This window comes from Numida meleagris, chromosome 2 (genome assembly GCF_002078875.1).
Source record: "Numida meleagris isolate 19003 breed g44 Domestic line chromosome 2, NumMel1.0, whole genome shotgun sequence".
Lineage (NCBI taxonomy): Eukaryota > Metazoa > Chordata > Aves > Galliformes > Numididae > Numida > Numida meleagris.
In genome coordinates this window covers 36,641,974-36,655,355 of record NC_034410.1, presented here as the reverse complement: position 1 = coordinate 36,655,355, position 13,382 = coordinate 36,641,974, and the positions used below count along the sequence as shown (strand labels likewise).

At 37.9% G+C, this 13,382-nt stretch overlaps 2 long non-coding RNA genes across 3 annotated transcripts; both read left to right on the top strand.

Annotated features, from left to right (window-relative positions):
* On the top strand, window positions 1,112–4,793 carry LOC110394679. Its single transcript, XR_002435798.1, has 2 exons — window positions 1,112–1,184; window positions 4,724–4,793. It is a non-coding gene; the product is annotated as an uncharacterized LOC110394679 (long non-coding RNA).
* Window positions 5,266–13,139, top strand: LOC110394678. 2 transcript variants are annotated; one of them, XR_002435797.1, is made up of 5 exons: window positions 5,266–5,512; window positions 9,965–10,043; window positions 11,740–11,816; window positions 12,281–12,425; window positions 12,891–13,139. It is a non-coding gene; the product is annotated as an uncharacterized LOC110394678 (long non-coding RNA). The 2 variants fall into 2 exon arrangements; XR_002435796.1 differs by lacking the exons at window positions 12,281–12,425; window positions 12,891–13,139 and having other exon boundaries at window positions 11,740–12,241.

Here is a 13,382-nt window from a genome sequence, read left to right as displayed (position 1 = left end):
AAAAAATTAGTGTTAGATGAGCAAAAGCACATTCATAGTAAATCCAGAATTCCCTTTCATCTCTGGGATTAAACTTTTTTTTTTTTTTTTTAATCTAATTCTCTTCTCTGAGGTTGGCTGTTTCAAAGATTCTCTTGCAGGTCTCCTCCATTATAGATCTCCATATCTCCATTAGCCATTCCCTAAAGACCAGATATAATCCTTTCATCTCTCATGTGTGGTTATTACTGCCTGCTGCAATGAATCAGCAGAGCTTTAGCAGCTTTAGATAGATATCTATGTAATCTCTTCACAGGCTGGTCAGCAGAATTTCACTACTCACTGGTACAGTGATCTTTCATATTCATCATGTAAGCATTCAAGTACTTTGATTTTTACTAATGGAAATACCCTGGAGAGAAGATAATAAGCTTCTAGAAAGACAAATATTAATCTCTGGTGTTGAGGAAGTTGCTGAAAACATTTAAAATTGTGTATCTATATAATTTACAGGTTGAGCATGTTTGGCTATTAACATTAGTTGAAGAGCACAGTCAATTAAGTAGGTCTTGTGTAAGGGAAATTTCAGTTAAAGTTAATTATGGATAAGCAAGGAATAGACAAAGTATGCAGTAATGAATCTCAACACCACAAAGTTAATGAGAGCTTTGTCATTGATTTCACAGTGGGCTAGATTTCATGAATGTCCTTCCTGAGTGGCAGAAAGGATTTTTTCCTAATGAATAAATTAGTTTCACATTAATAACTATTAGCTAAAATAATTTCAATAAGTATGAAATGAGCATGTGGAAAGTTAGATATGTATGCAGATAATTCACAAATACAAAATACATAAAAATGTCTGAATTAACTATTTACTTTTATTTGTTGGTGCAATTCTATTTTGCCTCTAACTGCTGGCAATAGTAGTATCACCAGCTTGTTATGACTGAAAAAGTTAACCAGTGTTACAGTGTATGGGAACTGTTGGGTCACGGCCTGAACCAGTGATTGAGTACCTGGTGAAAGGACGTAGCCAGCCCTGGGAGCACAGGTGGAAGCAATTCACCTCTGCCACTGGAAAAGATGGACCCTAGCTCCACCTTTTCCTAACCTCATTTAAGGGCTGGCAGCCACAAGGGAAGCATCTCTACTTGGAGATTGTCTCCTTTGGAGTGTTTAGTGAGCCTGATCCTTGAAAAGGGGTAAGCGGTTCCTTCTTTTTTACTGTAATGTGAATGCTAAATTTTTAGGGTGATCTGAAAATGGTTTAAGGTAACTAGATTTGCTGCTGCTTGTCCTTACATACAGCCAATAGTTCAGCAAAATCTACTGTCAAAAACTGCTCATGATGTTATAGATGAAGTTAGGAGACAGAAGAATAAGCTTACTACTAGGCTTATGATTTGTAAGTGGAATATCCAATAGAGTGCCTGCTATTTCAGCAGCAACCATAGTTTTTATAATTATGCTTTTTGTATAAGTGATGGTTTCAAATAAATATATTATAAGTAACAGCCTTAAGGTTTAATTATTGCAAAGTTGACTGTGAAGAACACTCCATTAATACTCCTTGTTTGGTTGGTTTTTTTTGCGCAAGAGAAGTTTTCCAGGGTGCTTTGAGGTTTTGTCTTATTTTTTTTTTTTGGTGAATTTAAGATATTGGGATGTGGCAAGGTGAGAACTTGAGAGAACTCTATAAAGAGGGCATGTTACATGAACCAGGCAGTAAATGGGCTTCCTCCCTCTCCTCATGTAGAGAGATCCTAGCCTTACCAGTATGAGAAGAAACAAGTTAGGTTTTTGTGCCCAACTTGATTGCTAGACATCATACTGAATTCAACACAATCTTGAGGTTTATTAAATGTGATTCCTAACTGAGGTTGGGGTTCTGAGCTTGTAGTTATTAGTGACTGTATCTAGAATGGAGGTATCCAAGGAAGAATCAAAATGAAATGAGTGTGGGTGTTTACACACACACAAAGCATAGTCTACTTGGGATTTATTTGTCCATTTCTAATGAACAAGAATATGTTCTATTCCATTTGCAGAGGTTGCTCAGATCCTGTGGTGGAAGTGCTGGATCCAGGCATCACCTCTAGCAGAACTTACGTTTACTAGATAAATAAAATCCATGTTAACTGCCAAATAAACACCATTGTCACGTGTTCCTATTGTGGTTGCTCAGTCTCTTGTGTATGGAGTGGCTATCACATAAAGTGCCCTGCAGGTGGATGGTAATGGCTTTATGCTGATGGAAGGCAGGGATCACTGTGTGGGACAGTCATATCTCCCATCAGTATATATAGCCTCTCTTGAAACCACAGCTCAAAACCACAGCTGTCGTTCAACATCCCCCCTGCAAGATATTTCTTGTGCTTAAAAATCATTTGTACTGGTTGTTTTGCCTTTTGGGTCTTCCTTGAGCAATTTAATTCATTAAAAAAAAAACAACAAAAAAACAACTTACTGTAGATACTGAAGATCTTCAGAACTGCTTTCCTACTTTTTAGCTAGTCATGTTTCTTTTATGTTCTACATTCATGTCCATACAATGCTGAACAGTACAATTGTGAAGGCTTGAGGGCAGCCAAAATATTTTTTTCTTTGGTGAGCATTTTTTTTAATGTTTGCAATTCATATCCCTCAAGTAGAAGGTCTTTGTTTATTTTTAGTATTAAAAGCAGTTCGTACTGCGTATGTAGGTGCTACCAGCTGGCATAACCCAACTTGTTATGTCATTGTTAGTAATAAATGATGTAAAAATGATGATGCAATGGCTACTTAGAAATGATGTTAATTATATCAATCCCAGAATGTGGAAAGATGCCTGAAGTATCTCCCCTCATGAATTTAAAATTGATTACTTATTTATCTTTTTTTTTCCAGCAATCCAGGAAATAAAGTTCAGTGCAAAGAAAAGCAAGTTCTGGGACTTAGCAGTCTGTGTTTGTCCTATTTCAGATGCAGAGCAATGCCAGAGGGACTCATTTTTTTTGTCAGCTGTAGCTCCCTTGATTATTCTTTTAGCAAGATGTCAAACGGAAAAACAGCAAACATTAGACACTCTTAAAAAAAAATAATAATAATAGTAATAATGGGAGATGATAGCGCATAACTGAATTGTACTTTTACAGCTGAATTGCTATTGATTTTAGAGAATGTAAAATCTCATTGTGAAATAGTCATCTCTAGCTCTTGGCTAAGCTCTGCCACCTTGCCTGTGAGAAGCAGGGCAGTACCTTGCAAATGGCTCTTTTTCAAGAAGGTGGCTTGTACAAAGCAGAACTGCATGGTGTGAGCCTGACTGCTGTCATTTGTCACTCTGAAAATTAGTTCTTCTCCTATTGCAATCGTTAACGGGCATTACGTTGATTTCAGTTGTATAGAACTGTGTTATTGGTTATCACTGAAGATGGTTTTGTATTATGTGATGCTGTAGCAACTATTTTTTTGTGGCAATAGACAAATAAGATACATGCAGAACCCAACGAAGCAGAAACTTATTTGAGCCTGAATTGTATTTTGAAAGTAGTAAGGCTGTAATGCAAGTAATTAAATTTTTAATATGATTTTTTTTTACCTCTTACCTGTAGATTTCTTTTCCAAGGGAGTTAAATCCTGCTTCCTTTCTTTTGATTTGCATGTGAAGAAGGAACATAAGAAAATATTGTTGCCCATGTTTTTCTTTTGTTCCCTTATATATGAATAATTTTATAGGAAAAACAAAGGAATTTTAATTCATTGTTTACTAACAAGGTACAGCATGCGATCATTAATTATTATACTGCTCTTACGGAATCTCTATAGTGTTCAGTTGCAGCAAATAATATTAGAAAAGCTGGATTTTGTTATGGCTTTATTCTTAAAAAAGATATAGGAGGAAGGAGATGTTATTTTTCGTTTGACTTTTATATCACTGTGTAAAAGAAATACATGTGGTTGTAAACTGTGTGTCTCTTTGTATCCCTCTTACCAGTAGGTCTTTCAGTTAAAAGTTGTTGTTTTCTTGGATAGCCTATAAACATCTCACAAGCATATTCATGTTCTTTATTCTTGAGAAAATATTTGTTTTCAGGCTGTATTAACACAAATTGTTTCTCTGTGTAGTGTACGTATCTACATAATTATGGAAATGTCACAAATAATTCTGCAGCCTGTAGCTTTTATTTTCTTCTGTAGTGATATCAAACAGCAGCATAATTATGGGGAACAATATGCAGTGATATCTTTAACTTGCAGAGACAAGATGTCACATCTAATGCAGCACACATGTAATAGGGTAATACAGCATGACAGCAGTGAGTTCTGACTGCACGCTCAGGTATACATTAGTATACTGGAACAAAGCAGGAAACAGAGTTCAGACAGCAGGACTCTTCTGATATGTATAAAACTAGAAATATAAAAATTATACTATTCTTTCCTTTTCTATGATGGTAAAGTTCTGATGGCCCAGAATCTTTTTGCAGACTTTCTTGCTACATTATTATTAAAAATCGTGATAAGAGAAAGCACAGTACTGATATTTAAAACAGAAGTTTCTTTCTTTCTTCCTCACTTTTTTCTTTCTTTCTTGGTTACTATCTTTCTCGATTTCTATCCTATGTGCGTAACCCAATACTAGGTTGTGTTAATCGTATATGTAGTGCTACACCTTACCTCTAGTTTTCTTAGTTTTATTACACAAAGTGCAATATACACTGAATGTATTCCAAGTTTAATTTTCCTTTAATTATTGCAGGTAACATCACAACAAAAAGAAAGAAAGAATGGCTGATCTGAGTTCAAGATATGGCTTGGACCACTTTCAGGAAAGTAGCATGTGAAAAGGTTGAGCTGCTGTCTTTGGCAGACTCCAGGAACTCAGTCATAGGTTCAAAGAGTTTCTGCTCCTGTGATGATCTTAAGCATGCTAAGGCTGAAATAATCAGTTGTGTTACTATTAGTGGAAATGAACTGGGGGACATGCGAATCAAATATTTACAAGGATAGGGAAACCATAACAAATTAGATGGCAGAGGAGTCCTTGCATTGGTTCAGTGCAGTGGCAGTTTGGGTACCTGTGTTCAAGGGCGAATGTTGTGCAATTAAACTTGATTAGATATATGGTTGGGTAAGTCATTTTTACACAATATGCACAATTTAGGGGTGAAAATTTATCAGATTTCTCAGAAAGTCATATCTCATAAATACCTTATTACTCAACAAATATTTTTGTTTTTGTATCATATTTGCATCTTATGTTTCTAGTCTAGGTATTCAGTGCTGGCAAAGTGGGGAAGGCATCCCAAGGGAGGCTCCTAACAGTATTTTGGGAATCTTAGCAAATGAAAGGCTGTGTATGTGGAGGAAATTTAAGTAATAAGCATTGGCACAAAGGGAGCAGGGGAGTAATGTTTACACATTAAAAAGTGTATGTGCCAGCACTTGATAGCAGAGTCCAACTCCACTGCTAGTAAATTGTTCTTCCTTAACAGAAAAGAAACATGATCTGCACTGAGAGGTTTATAGATCCTACATACCACCTAAGGTAGGAATTCCAAAGTTTTACCTGGCAGGAGCAAATAAGAGTTTATTTGGGGGGAGATAAAATTCTTCAGTCCAGTTTCTTGTCCATGCAGCAGGTCATTATTGCTTTTCTTTTTGTATCCTTGCAGAAACAGAAACTCACTCTTGAAATGGTGACATAAGTACTCCTGGAATGGGTCTTGCAGCAGATTCTCACTGCCAAGCTTAGTAATGGGTGTAGCTGGGGGAGTATATGGGATCTGGATGTGTGGCTCAGGCACTGTCCAGACTCTTCTGGGATGACTCTTCCATGTGTTGCTATTGACTTTGGCTGCAGGTATTACTTCCTGGAGCACTCAGATGTAAGTTTTCATTCCTGCATTGTGGACAGAGACCTTTTAATTGGTATAGCTCTATGTGTCTCAGAAGCAGCTACTTTAAAAAGTTCCATTGTGGACCATACTGCAGTGATCTGTGGGCTGCACTTTTGGAACTCTGCTCTGAAGAGATTGTTTCTGCCAGAAAAATAGAATGGTTTGGGTTAGAGGGGACTTTAAAGATCATCCAGTTCCAGCTCCTCTGCTGTGAGCAGGGTTGCCAACCACTAGATCAGGCTGCCCAGGATCCCAGCCAACCCAACCTTCATTGCCTCCAGGGATGGGGCATCCTCAGCTTCTTTGGGCAGACTGTTCTGGTGCCTCACCACCCTATCAGTAAAAAATTTCTTCCTAATGTCTAACCTAAATCTCCCCTCTTTTAGTTTAAAAACATTTGCCAGAAGATGTCGCATTCCAGAAAACTCATCTGTAAGTAATTGCTGTATCTGAGGCCACTTGTAAACAAGACTGTTTCTGGAAGTCCTTCTTGGTATATACTTACTTTCTCATTGTGTTATCTTGGCTGCTTTCCCTCCTCCTTGATTTGTCACTTGAGAATCCACATAAAATGAAGAATGCAGCACATTCAAAGGAAAGTTCCTGGAACTAAAATGTTGCAGCTGTTCTGTATCTCTGGTTTCTTAAATCAGTTACAGAGTTAAAGTTTCTATTGCTTCTACTGATGAGAGACAAAAGCCATTAAAAAAAAAAAGTTGCTGTTGGCAACTGTGGCAGAGGATACCACCACCTAGCAATGCAAGAGAGCCTGTGATGCTCTTGAGACCTGAAAGCACCATGGCTTTTATCAGTGTGAGCAAACATAGCATGTCCAGTCTTGTGGAAAGGTAGCTTGAAGTCTTCAACATAATGACCACTCTCATGGCAGTTAAGCACAAATTTTGACCAAATGAAGGCTTCTGGGCTGTACGAAACAGCAAAATCTTCTATGATTTCACTGCTGAAAGATATCCTAACTTGTAAACTCCACAATGGTTTGTGGTTCAAAATGGTTCTTTCATGAAATACTTAATATACTACTTTCTTGGGAAGAGGTATGTTCTCCTTTTTGCGTAATGATGAACAGAATTCATAGAAATATTTCCTATATACACTGATTAGACACTGTAGCAGGAAACAGTTGGGAGAAATGGGAAATGAAACAAACTTGTTTTAGTGGAGTTGCTGCTTGTCATGAGCTTTGATGGTCATGATTCTGACACTGTTTCAAAGATGGAATGTTGATTCACCTTTTTATTCATTTGCACATTCTGTTTATAGGGCAAAATGGCTCCCCTTGCTCCTATACTCAAATCTTCTTTCTCCTATCATGAAATTGGTTTACAGGTCCACATCTGAGAATGTTCTTTTTGTGCCTTCTCTTTGCACAGACAGGACGTGAAGGCTGCCACATCATTGTAGTTGAGTGGCCAAACATCTTTAGATACTTCTTGGGAGAATGGATCTAACTGCATCCTAAAGTGGTGCCTGGATTTTACACCAAACATGAAGTGCACAGGAGAGGCTTTTGTATGGTTCCTCATATGCATTGACTAGAAATGGATCTATTGCAAGTTCAGAAAAGGAAATTGTACCCAGTTTGTGGCAGGTTGGACTGGAAAGGACTTGTGAGTTGACATCAGCTGATTTTTGAAGAGCAAACCAGCCAAAAATGAGTGCAGTTTGTGTTTAAGGACTCATTATGTTAACTTCTTTCATTCTGTCATTCTTTTTATCTTGTATTTGTTTTTTACTCAATTACAATTATTTTATTTCACTAATTGAACACAATGAGTTTATTTAGGGAAGTAAACTGGAAATTTGATGTCTTTACTGCATCAGGCTTGACATCTGCTTCAGAGACATCTCTGCTGGGAAATGGCTTCTCTGGGTCAAACTTAAGATAATGTTGCAGCTCCTGTCTGAGCTAGAGCTGCTGTGTGTTGGGAGGTCAGCATATATAGTGAAAGTCTGCAGCCTGGAATAATCCAACCTGATACAGACAATCTAAGCCTACATTATCATCAGTATGCTGGGATTTAATTCCTTGCTAAAGCACACTGCATCTCTCACTTGGGAATTTAAAAGTTCCTATAAACCCAATTAAAATTCTTGTTTGAAAGTAGAACTCACTTGGATACTTAACCTTATTTTTTTCACCTTTCTGCAATATAGAAAGATCTATTTAAGTGGGTAGGAAGATATTGATAATAGCACACGGTATGATAACATAATTAGAGGACCAATTTGTGAAATGATTTTACAAGACTTGTGTCTTTATGGTGACCAGCCTTAATTTTTGGATGTGATAAATGGGCGCTTTTTCAGTGCTCTTTGCTGAAACACTGTTGCTGGCCGTGCGAGTTTCTCTTGAGTTACCTCCAGCATATGGTGATAACCTTGCTGTAGGTGGCAAACATAGATTTGCCTTTTACTCAGCACAAGCTTCAAATCTTTAGCCCCTCTCTAATTCCCAAACACTTGCAAAAAGAGCCAACAAAGGGACAAGACACAGGGAAGAAGTCCAAACATGAAAAATGGTCTTGGATACAAATACTAACAGGGCAGAAAATGATAGTCTTCTGCAGCTCGATTTTCAACTTCTCTGCACTTTTTTAAGTGTCTCATTTACTTTCTTCAGCTCATTGACAACTAGCTTAAAAGGACACCTCAGAAAGGTCAGTTGGTTATAAACTGAAGACAGGTGGAGAGGAGGATTTACAATTGGGGACAGATATAAAGATGTATAAAAAGATAAGGAACTTTTTCTGAAGTAGTTGTAATTTATACTTGAAAGGGTCATAATGACATTGCTTCTTTGCACTTATATTGGGTGTTTCATCATAAGATCTCAAAAGATTTTATGGGATGAGTTAAGTAGTATAATCTTTACCTTTGCAAGGACAGAATAGGAGGAAAGTTGATGGTGAGCATTTCCAAAATCCACAATGCGCCCTCCAGTTTAGGCTGGTGTGCTGTCTCTAGCAAATGATGCACTGTTACATAGACCTCGCTACAGTAGCTATGCCACCAACAAGAATGTAGGTGCTGCCACAAACTATGCAGGGGGAAGTGTAAGTGCTACCCTCAAAACTATTGAGGCTGACGAGTCACCATACTAGAATTAAAATACCTAGGACATAAATGGTTACTTGGAATTGTAACTGTTTAGTTGTCCAGAGTCCCCCTGTGCATTAAAGGAAGAGGAGAGGCACTTCTAACATTCAGTTCATCTGATCAGTTTTAGATATTCCTCTTAATACCATTAACTAAAAAAGATAAATGTTCAAATACCTTTCTTCCTGTCCCAAAAGAAACCATTTTGTGTAGCTTACGGCCAGGCTGAGAAGTTTTGATTTTAGATCTTTTGATTCCTGGATGAAGACTCTAGTGAAAAGAGAGTTCTAAAGTAATTACTATTTTAATGGAGTTTCCCTAACTGCTTTGCTTAGTGTTGGACTGCAGGTGGTCTTTATGCAGTGGGCATGCTGTGAGTTAGCTTAAACAATTAGATCCTACAGAGACCAAAGTGGGGAAGTAATGTCTTTATGTCTAATGTTTGGACCACAGCAGATAAATATTCAGGTCCCTGAAGAGTCATGGTGGTTTGTGTATAAGCAATTTTATCAAACTGTCTCAGGGACTGTGCAGTCCACAATGTAGGTGCCTATGCAATTAAGTAACTACAGGAATGTGGCTCTTTTGATTGCCTTAGAAACATGGGATCTCCAAAAGCCTTGTTCTGTTTGTCGAAAGGAGTTCAAGACTTTAAGTAATTTGTACTATATGACACCAAAAAGATTTGCCTGGAAATGGTGATGGCAGATTTAGTACTAATAATAGAAGAGTCAGTGTTGAGTATATTTCATATGTTTTTCTTCGCAATAGGAACAACCATTAAACTATCCTACTGTCTCAACACTTGTTGCAGACCAAATGCTATGAGAAATTAGAGGGGCAACAGTGCAGTCTGGTTTCCTTCAGTTGATGTTATCTAGTGAAAAGCTGCTGCAGGAATCTTTCTGCAAGCTTGAGGCAACTGTAGATCTATCCCACACATGTCAGCTACTACTCAAAGTGCCTCTTATTTTCTCTTATAGATCAGAGGTTTATGATCATTATCAGCAATAAAGAGCGTGTACAACAAGAGTTGAGTCAAGTTTACACAGTTCTATTCAGGTAGGCTAAAGGTGTGTTGCTTGAAACCTAGCATATTAAATGCTGATTTCCTTTCAATAACTCTTTGTGCATTACATTATGATTATTATTTTTGTTGGAAACTCAGCCTGCACAGTGTCCTAAGCAAGATCCTAAAACTTGAAAACACACATTTGCGGAAGCAGCAGGTGCCAAGGAAATGACAGTTACAGCACTGCCACCAATTTCAGTGGCACAGCGGGAATGATCTTTAAGAGTCAAGCCAGACTTGCAAGTGCTCCATGTTCTTGGAGAATATTCCTTATTGCAAAACACAACTTCTTTCTTAGAAGACTTTAGGCAAAGAAATAGTTCCTTGATAAGTTAATATTCACTACTCTTGGGTACTGGCCTCATTAGACCATGGAGGAAAAACCCTGTTTAAACATGGGGGGGAGTTCTGTTGTTTCAACTGAATATTTTATAGAGAATGACTAAGCTTTGTCATGGCCAATCTCAGTCTTAGGAAACTTCAAAAGTTTTGCTGAAGGGAGGAATTCAACAGCCCCCTCAGTTTCCACCCCTTTTTTTCCCAAGGCTCTTTGATATATTTTGGTATAAATATCAAAATTATATATTTTTTTATATTTATATATCAGCATCTGCAGAGAAAAGCTGCTTTTTATCGTCTGCTGGGAAACACATAGTGAAACATGCCCACTGCAAATAAACATCCATGGAGATGTGCCCAAAACTCAGTCACTGTTTAGAGGACTGAAATAGTTCTCTTTAGTTTTTCTCCCTTGTCAGTTTTCACATGTTTCTTCACAGCTTAGGTTTGTTTTTTGTTGTTCTTTTGTATTGTTTTCTTGAAAGAAGTGTTTGAAATATCCCAACAGAGTTCTTTTTATGAATTTGTTCAGATTAGGAGACAGCCAGAAGGGGTTTCCTGAGGGGCTTAGGCAGCCTGATGTATAGACAGGTGGTTTACTGCTTCTCACTCTTTCTGTATCTCTTTTACAGTAATGTTTAGGGATCTCTAGGCTGGGGTGGTGATATACAAACATGGCCTCTTTCCTGCTGAGAAGGTGCCTGTGTGCTCAAATTAAAAAGATAGTCACTTCTCTTTTCCTTTAGATGAGAGTTCTTGTATCCTCCACTGTCTTATAATTTTGAGGAACAGGCTGTCTTGGTCTGGATTTGTTATCCCTGGCCTCATGATCTTTTCACTTTTTTCTTGTGAGTCAACTAGAGGAAAAGTTTTCTTACTAACAACATAATCACACTAGTATTTTATGGGTCTTTTTCATGTCCTTAATAACTTCGGACATTAAAAAGAAAGCAATGGGGAGGGGTAAATAGCAGTAATGAGCTCCTGGTAGCAGGGGGGGCTCATGAAAGATGATGATCAGGGTAGGATGTTGGGGAAGTTCACACGGCTGTGACAAGGGGTATCCTAACTTTTGGAATAGTGGTTAATTCACTGGATAACAAATTCAGTCTCAAAAGGAGCCAAGGAAATATATGACAGACAGCGTATTAAATGAATAATGTTTTTCAGAGTTATTCTGAATGACAAACTTCAATGTGAAAAACTTCGATTTTTTTTTTCATAAATGTTTCTGCTATAACGCTCTGGTTTCTTCCTGTGACTTACTATTAGTAATTTCAACTAAGGCTGAATGAATTTTTAGTAATATGCTGTGGATCTTTTATTTCTCTTTGTTCTTCATTTCAGACTGAACATCGCTTGTTGTGGGCTTCCCTGGAGCTTCAGTGATATTATTCTCTTGTTTTTGCTGCTCCACCTCAACTGTAAATTACACTTCCTAGCTTTAGGCTGAGCTGTTTTTTGTCTCTTTCCTTCCCACTAGGAGTCTGGCTTCTTCTGGATAATTTAATAACTTTTCCACTGGAAATAGTTTATCAGTTTCTTAAGCATAGTTATGTTTTATTGGCCTTATTGTCTATATCGCTATTTAACAAGAATGGTACAATGCCTTCCCAGTGGATTTTCTATGTCTCCTTTGTGTACAGAGTTTTCAGCAGTTTAAGTGTTTTCTTGTTGGTTTTGGTTTGTTTGGACTGATGGGTTTTATCCTGCTGTTTGACTGGCAAATTGTGATGTCATCTCCATTGCAATTCTCTAGTCTTATCATTGATTTGGTTGTCATCTCCTCCCAGGGCTTTGATTATTTTCTAAATGTTAGTCTTGAAATTCTTCCAGTCTCCTTGTTAATTTTCTCACATGAATACCAAGTATTTTTTTTTTTCCCAAGGGCTTACTGAATTTTAAGATCTCTAGCCATGCGTACATATTTATTACCTAAGCCCTATGGTGTCAAAGCCAACTCGGTTGTGACAGGGTGATATCAGGAGACTCTCTGCTCTGCTGCTGTGGCTGACCAATAAATGAATGCTGAGGTAGGTACATGCAGGATAGTTTGAAACCTGAGGTAGGTTTTAGTGCTATGGAGTGGCACACAGTGTGAGCACCCTTATAAAAGTTGATCCTGAATGATTGTCCCTGTGTACAATGTATGTGGTATTATAGATCCACCTCAAGACTGACTAGTGGTGTCTTCCACCACAAGAAACAGGAATCAGGTTCCATGTAATGAAAACAGAAATAGTATGCAAGCAAACAAAATCCTACCCAGCTCTGAAATGTAAAATCATGATCCTAAAGCATTTCTATATCTGCATTTCCCACCAGAATGCTGTAGGGAGTGAGTATTGGAAAGCTTAAGGACAGGCACAGGTACTTCTGCTATGGGTTTCAGAGAACATAAGAATTCTCTATCTTGAAATGTGTAGTGTATGAGATAGGGCTTGTATAGACCTGCGGCTCAAATGTTCTAGACTGAATCTTTCTTGATTCCCATCCAGGTTCTGCCAGCTATCAATGTGCTCGAATTGTTACTATGTGAATGTCTCCATGAAAGATGACAGGATAAGTCACCGGGAGGAGAGATGCAGTGTGTCTGAACTGGAGCCTGCATCAGGCTGGGTAGGTCACTAAGTTTCCTGCAAGTTGATACGACTCACCTCTTGTCAGCTGTGTGTGCTGTTTGTGCAGTGAGTTTATTATTACAGGCTAAGCTTTGTATGTCGCAGTTGAAGCATTAACAGAGTTCCATGTTGAGCAGAGGAGCAGTTTGCAGGACAGGGAGTATCCATAAGTTATGGTCTTTTCAGGGCTTTCATGTTAGCTAGTGAACAAATGGAAATTCTCTGAGCAGTTTCTCTCCTGGGCTGACATGCTGGTTTTTTTTATAAGCCTTTGCATTCCTTGCTCCTCATTTTAGTTTCTAAACTTCTCACTTTTATTTGTCCATGTAACAGTCCTAGGAAGTAAAATTTAGCTGGGACTTAGAGAAT